At 37.3% G+C, this 7066-nt stretch overlaps 1 long non-coding RNA gene across 1 annotated transcript; it reads right to left on the bottom strand.

Moving 5' to 3' along the window:
- Positions 1-232: 232 nt before the first annotated feature.
- On the bottom strand, positions 233-1004 carry LOC138891799 (uncharacterized). The gene is made up of 3 exons (XR_011408127.1): positions 878-1004; positions 615-675; positions 233-311 (listed from the first exon to the last, which is right to left on the bottom strand). It is a non-coding gene; the product is annotated as an uncharacterized lncRNA (long non-coding RNA).
- Positions 1005-7066: the final 6062 nt, after the last annotated feature.

Below are 7066 nucleotides of genomic sequence, written 5' to 3'. Positions count from 1 at the left end.
TCGGAGTGACATAAGGTCGGTATCCTTCGTACACGTTATTAGGATTAACTCTTCATCAAGAATCTTATAAGAATCAGGAACTACTAACAACATTGATAATATAAGAATAAGAGAAGTAACATCAATATCAATCGTTTCATAAGAAGGGCAGCAATATAAGTACTGCTAGCTTCTAAGAGTAGAGTATCTTTGGGAGCTCGTTCAATACATTATGTACAATCAGAGTCGTGCAAAATAATGAAGGGGATAGCCTCACATACCTTGTATATACTGCCCAATCTCAAGCTATGCAAATGTCACGACTCCTTAGTCTACAATAAGAGAAATGACACTATCATTATCGTTTAAGCGTCGTAACTATTATGTATCAACCGCAACCTATTTTACGATGAAACGGACAGCACCTCCCCTATTTATATGACTTCCCACAAGTCAATACAATCACTAAACAGCCCAAACAACATCATTAATAATCATATTGAGCCTCCAAAATAGTCCACCAACCAACAACATTACTACCAAGCCTTTCGATATATATTTCACAAGTTCTAGCTTCAACGACTTAGCCACAACTTGGATAATCTTAAATATATATAGAGTAAGAGGTTCCTTACCTTTAAACAGAAAGAACAACTCCAATTTGACCTTAATTTTCCACGAAATATCCTTTCAATTCTGCCACAAGAACAAGGAAGCGAAACTAGCAATTAATTCGGGTTTTTCGGCACTAGAATTACTTTAGAAGACTTGAAATCACCTAGGGTTGATATTAAAAACTTGAAGGTGTATTTACAGAACATAAAACACTTGAAACAACCTCCCACACGAGCTAGAACAACACAAAAATCAGCAACAACAAGAAGAACAAGAAACTTACTAGCGCCACGGGATTCCCGACACTTGATTTGTGTTGTTTGCCCTTTGTTTGGGTCTTGGATCATGAGAGAACCTTGAGAGACTGTTTTTAGGGTTCTAAGGTCTGAATATACTGAAAAATAATGACTTAAAATGGGGTTGAGGTATCATATATATATATATATATATCCATATGTCTTAAACCGCCTATGTGGGCCCCATAGAGAGTTGCTTGGCGCACTCTCACGAAAACGCGAATATCTCTCTATTCCGAGATCGTATCGACGAACGGTTTAATGTGTTGGAAACTAGACTCATAGATCTTCAATTTTATAGGTAGATCACCCCATAATTTCAAGTACAATGGGAGAAAATTACAGTAACATTTGACCTAAAGTTTAAATAAAATTATAAACCTAAGTTGCGACAACTTTTATCGACTTTTGTTTCATAACTCGCTTGACTTCAAGACTTATGATACGGATATTATATGATTCAAATACATTAAAACAAGACCTCTTGGGATAGTTAATCACCTCTTATGTTACCCGAAAATACGAGTTACAACATCCTTGATTCGTTTAACTTCTAATACATGTTAACCATTCTTATACACCCTTGTATTGTTTAAGACCAATAAGATTAACTTCTTATCATCTCAAAGATAATCTCTTTTTGGATTTACGTCGACTAACTTACGGCGTGAACTATGGTATGCGAATTTGGGTTGTAACACTTCGGAGATTATTTTTATTGTATTTACTTATGTGCATAGTGCAGGCTAATAGTTTGATGAAATACCGGTATTTATTCTTCCATTGAACTCTGCAAGCAGATAAAAGGACTAAAATGAGCTGATGTATAACAGAAATTTGAAGCTACATGTTTGGAGATGCAAAAGGCTATGTATGAGGTAAACCTCACCTCTCTAAATTAACTTTTCTTTGTATATAACTGGTGACATCATATGTTTGATAATTCTCTTGTTACTTGTGGTTATTAACAAGGTTTTATGTAAGCTTCCTTCACTACTCAGTTGATCCTCTCAAGTATGATGGTTTTTCCGCACCAACTGGAAGTTCGACCTTAGAGCTTTAGGTTGGTCGACTAAATTGAACTATGACCATATTCAACAACCAAAAATAAAAAAATAAAAGAATAAAAGTCATGATCATAAATTGCAGATGTTGCTATGACTGTTGCATGGACAATCAATAACATCGGGTGCCCAATAAATAGCTGCCTGCATCTTTTTGCTACAAGACAAGTCCATTGGGTTTAATGGGAGGAAAGGTTAGGGAAAGACTATATATACTTGCCCCTCATGGTCCTTACTCACCTCATGTTATTAGAAATTTGTAGTAGTTTGGACATACTTAATACTTTAACTTCTCTTAGTGATTAATAAAATGCAAGAAGTCACAGAAACTATATTCTAACTTTTGCAGTTAGGTGGGAGCTTTGTACTTTATATTCTGCCTGGCAAGGATTTATATTCTATATTTATCTTTGGTAGTCGAAATGGTTAGTGAGCATTCATATAGCTAACGCCACTAGCTTGGAAAATGAGGCGTAATTGTAATAGTTGGTGTAGTACAATTGTTGTCATCCTTAGTTTTATTAGGAGGCTATTATCTTATATAAAACATTATTTACTTCATTTTTTCAGTCCCATGAGATTTATGTTTGTCCCTGTTTGAGCTCCTAAGCATTTATTTCATTTTCAGTATAATAAAATATGATTGTTGGATTTTCATGTTAGTCTAGGGATTAAATAACGAGGTAGAACTTTTCACTGTTACTTCTAAGGTTGCTTTCCTCGGGAAGGTTGTGACTTCTGAGAAAGCTTACTAGTTGAAAGTTAATTTGGTGATGTTTTGCTGGAGAAAGTGGAAAAACTTTGCTCGAGTACTGTTGTGGACGAATTGAAAAATGAAAAACTAAGGGACCATAGTGAATGTTTAGTTGTATGATATATTTATTTTACCAGGTTATAAGATTCTGCTAGTCCATTTTACCTTCTGAGTACTTGGAAGTGAATTGACCAAAAGTTTGACTTGTCTAAGACCTTCTGTTTATGAATTGTGACAGTGAGGAATCTTCAAGATGTTTTTTTCACATTGTATTTTATCTTCTGTCATAGTTATTTTATAATTTCAGGTCATACAGTTTGATGTTGTATAATTTAGCGGGTGAAAGATTTCAAAATGATGAAAAGTTACAGAAATTATTTGAAGGCCATCATTCGTCTGGATTAGTTATATAATGATATTAGCTATTTAGTTAAAACTATATATGTTTAGTTATTGTGACATCAATATTTTTGTTTGTTAAGATTTAATGAGATATATTATGTTTTTTTTGAATTGATGTTAATATATTTAATTATTTGGGTCATATTTTGGGTAAATGTAGTAACTATTATTAATGGTGGCTACGATATTGCTATCACCGCTTGTGACTTTTAGTGCTAATTTAGTTGGATATACCAACTATATAAATGGACGGTAAATGGGTAAATTAAGATATTTTCACAAGGGATATTGCACCTGTTATAATTGTTGTAAAATAATTTCCATTAAAAATATTGACTTTAGCGGCAATTTAGTTAAATATATTAGCCACTAAAATGGACGCTAAAATGGGAAACTAAGATGTTTTCAAAAGGGATACTATGGCCATTTAAACTGCCACAAAATAATTGCCGTTAAAGATGCAAAATTTTAGCGGCAATTATTTTGAATTTAGTAGCTATACAAATGGATGCTAAAGCAGTATAATTAGCTGTTAAGGATTGGATTTAGTAGCCATTATAATTGCCGCAAACAATTGCCGTTACAAATAATAATCTTTAGCGGTAATAAATCATACCTTTTACCAGCTTTTGTGACAATAGCCGCTAAAGGATTTGCCGACCCCAGCTTCAACGGCGAAACACTAATGGCCGGTAAAACATATAGCGGCTATTGTTATTGCCGCTAAATCCATTTTGTAAATTCCACTAAAGCCCATTTTTGTTGTAGTAGCGGTCACATAATACGTCGCAGAACACCCCTCTAGAAATTTTCATGCTGAATCTGTGATGAGTTGTGCGGCCCGCGAAATGATTATGCGGCTGCATACTGTACCGCATAATAGTCCAAATATTTTCCCAGATTTTTGCTTCAGTCCACGCCATATTTACGGTCCACAGATCAGTTCTGCGACAGCAGAATGGACCGCAGAAATGCCCTGAACTTCCAAAAATTTTCCTCAACTCCCCAATCATCAACGCATATGTCTACCTCGGCATCACGAAACCCCGAGTTTTGGGTGAAATTTTTTGGGGCCTTACACATAAGACCACAACTCTTTCTCATGGCATGGATGATGGTACACTAAGGTACCAAGGGAGATTACGTGTTCCAAAATGTAGATGGTCTCTGGAAAATAATCATGATTAAGGCTCACAATTTCAGGCATTCTGTGCACCCAGGCTATATAAAGATGTACCATGACCTTAAGGAAATCTACCAGTGGAATGATATGAAGAGGAATGTAGCAGAATTTATGGAAAGATATCCAAATTATCAACAAGTGAAGGCCGAACACCAAAGGCATAGTGGGTTGGCACCGAATATAGAAATCCCAATTTAAAAGTGGGAGATAATCAATGTGGACTTTGTAGTAGGTCTACCTTGAAAGTTTGACTCGATTTAGGTGGTTGTGGACCAGCTCACGAAAACAACACACTTCTTACCTGTTAAGGCTACCGACACAGCAGAACAATATGCTCAGTTGTATATCAAGGAAATAGTCAGGTTGCATGGCACTCCAGTTTCTATCATCTCTGATCGGGGGGTACAGTTCACATCAAATTTTTGGAAGACATTTCAGTAAAGTTTGGGTACTCAGGTGAATCTTAGTACACCCTTCCATCCGCAGACATAAGGGCAAGCAAATCGAACTATTCAGACGCTTGAGAATATGTTGCGCGCTTGTGTTCTTGACTTGAAGGGTAGCTGGGATGATCATTTTTCGCTCATAGAATTTTCCTACAACAACAATTATCATGGTACCATTCAGATGGCACCATTCGATGCTCTATATGGTGGGAGATATAGATCTCCTATTAGGTGGCTTGAATTTGGAGAAGCAGAGTTGATAGGCCCAGACCTCGTACGCCAGGCTATGGATAAGGTTAAAATCATTAAGTAACGGTTGAAAATTGCCGAGAGTCATCAGAAGTCCTATTCGGATGTGCGTCGTATGGATTTGGAGTTCAAAGAGGATGATTGGGTATTCTTGAAGGTTCCCCCATGAAAGGTATAATGCGATTTGGGAAGTGAGGGAAATTGAATCCGTGGTATGTCGGACCGTACAGAATCATTCAGAGGATTGGTCAGGTGGCTTACAGACTTGAGCTACCACTAGAGATGTCGTTGGTGCACCCGGTGTTTCATGTATCTATGTTGAAGAAGGTAGTTAGAAACCCCACACTCATTGTTTCGGAGAGGCCACTGGGGTTAATAAAGAATTGACTTATGAGGAGATTCCAATTTCCATTCTTGATAGGCACATCCAAAAGCTGAGGAATAAGGAGATTGCCTCTGTGAAGGTGCTATGGCAGAACCAACAGGTTGAAGAGGCCACCTAGGAGGACGAGGAAGAGATGAAGAAGAAGTATCCTCATTTGTTTGAATAACTATGTAGTTGTGTTGTATGAAAATGTTAAAGAGCTTACTTTCTATAAAAAAATGTGTTCCACTTGTACAATTTGTGTTAAGGATGCTCCTCTTGGTAATATAATGCTTATGACGTTATGGTCGATGCTGTTTTCATGTTATGATACATCGTTGTGTTATGGTTATGTTGTTAGGACTGGTTTTCGGGGTTCTCTGACAGGTGGAGAGGCCCAATTACAGGGAAAACTCTGCCAAAATATCTGGAAATTTTTTGAGTTAGCCAAAAGTTGGGGGCTTGAGTTGTGTGAAGGAAGAGGTGGACTCTACTCTTCATTCGATGATGAATGATACTAAGCGGGGGATGATGTAAGGTTCCGTAAGAATTTTGCCTAGAACTCGAGGGTTGAGGTGCCGAGGTAGGCTAATGTGTTAGAAGGTTGTAAAGCTTGCCGCGTTACGGACTTTTTGGGTTGTGCAATGCGCTGGGGAGTTGGAAGAATAATTTTTTGCAGAGCATGTCATTTCTGTGGTCCATTATGCGGCCGCATAACTACTTTGCGGATCGCAGATCCGCTGCAGAGTGCAATAGAAACAATTCCAATTTTGGAGGTTATTTTGTGGTCCATTATGCGACCACATAATCATTTCGCGGGCCGCACGTCCGTCGCAGATTCAGCATGAAAAATTTTGGAGGGGCACTTTTGCGGTGCGTTATGCGACCGCATAACTGGTCTCGGAGGGTCCATTTTATATATTTATAACCCGACCCCATTTCTTATAAAACGACTGTGGGGTCATTTTGGCTGGTTTAGATGACTATTTTAGAGAGAAGGGAGTGCTATTGAGAGAGAGGAGGAATCCTCAAGTGCTTTGATCATAAATTCTTGCCCCAAACTTAAAGATTTTAGGGAATCACTCTCTAGACCATCAACTATCCGGGTAAGACCTTATCCTAAAACCTTCATCAATTTTTATTGGTTTAAGTAAGTTGTGGAATTGGAGATAGGCCATGCATGTGCCAATAGAAGGTAGTATGTGGGGTTGTTGAACTATTTTGGGTAGTTTCTTGTTGAAATTGGTTGAGGGAGGAAGAGATTACCATTGTAGAGCCTTGTAGTCGATTTTGCGTAATAGGTGTTTGACGAAATTCCCAAGAGACTTATATCATGAGAATCCTTGTAATTATGATTCGATTTGTTTCATTTTCCTATAGATTGAAATTTCTTGGAGTATTGGGCGTTGTAGTAACCTATGTAAAGCTCAAGCGAGGTATGTTGGCTAAACTTCTCTTGTAGAGTCGAATTTCCATGATGTTCTCATAAGATTCAAGTATGATTTGCTCAAGTTCCTAATTCCCACGTTCCGAGCCATTTCGAGTATAATCAGTTATTCCAAAGAAGCATTGTATCGAAAATTATATGCTCAAAATGTGTTTAATTTGCTCCTCTTATATTATGCTCTCCTTCGGGAATGTATTCAAGTATGGTTCATGTATCATAGTGCTATAACTTCAATTCATGGTTCAAATGCAAGATTTATTATGCCTT

Source organism: Nicotiana tomentosiformis, chromosome 5 (assembly GCF_000390325.3).
Source record: "Nicotiana tomentosiformis chromosome 5, ASM39032v3, whole genome shotgun sequence".
Lineage (NCBI taxonomy): Eukaryota > Viridiplantae > Streptophyta > Magnoliopsida > Solanales > Solanaceae > Nicotiana > Nicotiana tomentosiformis.
The sequence above is the reverse complement of the archived record's forward strand: the minus strand, read 5'-3'. Positions and strand labels throughout refer to the sequence as shown.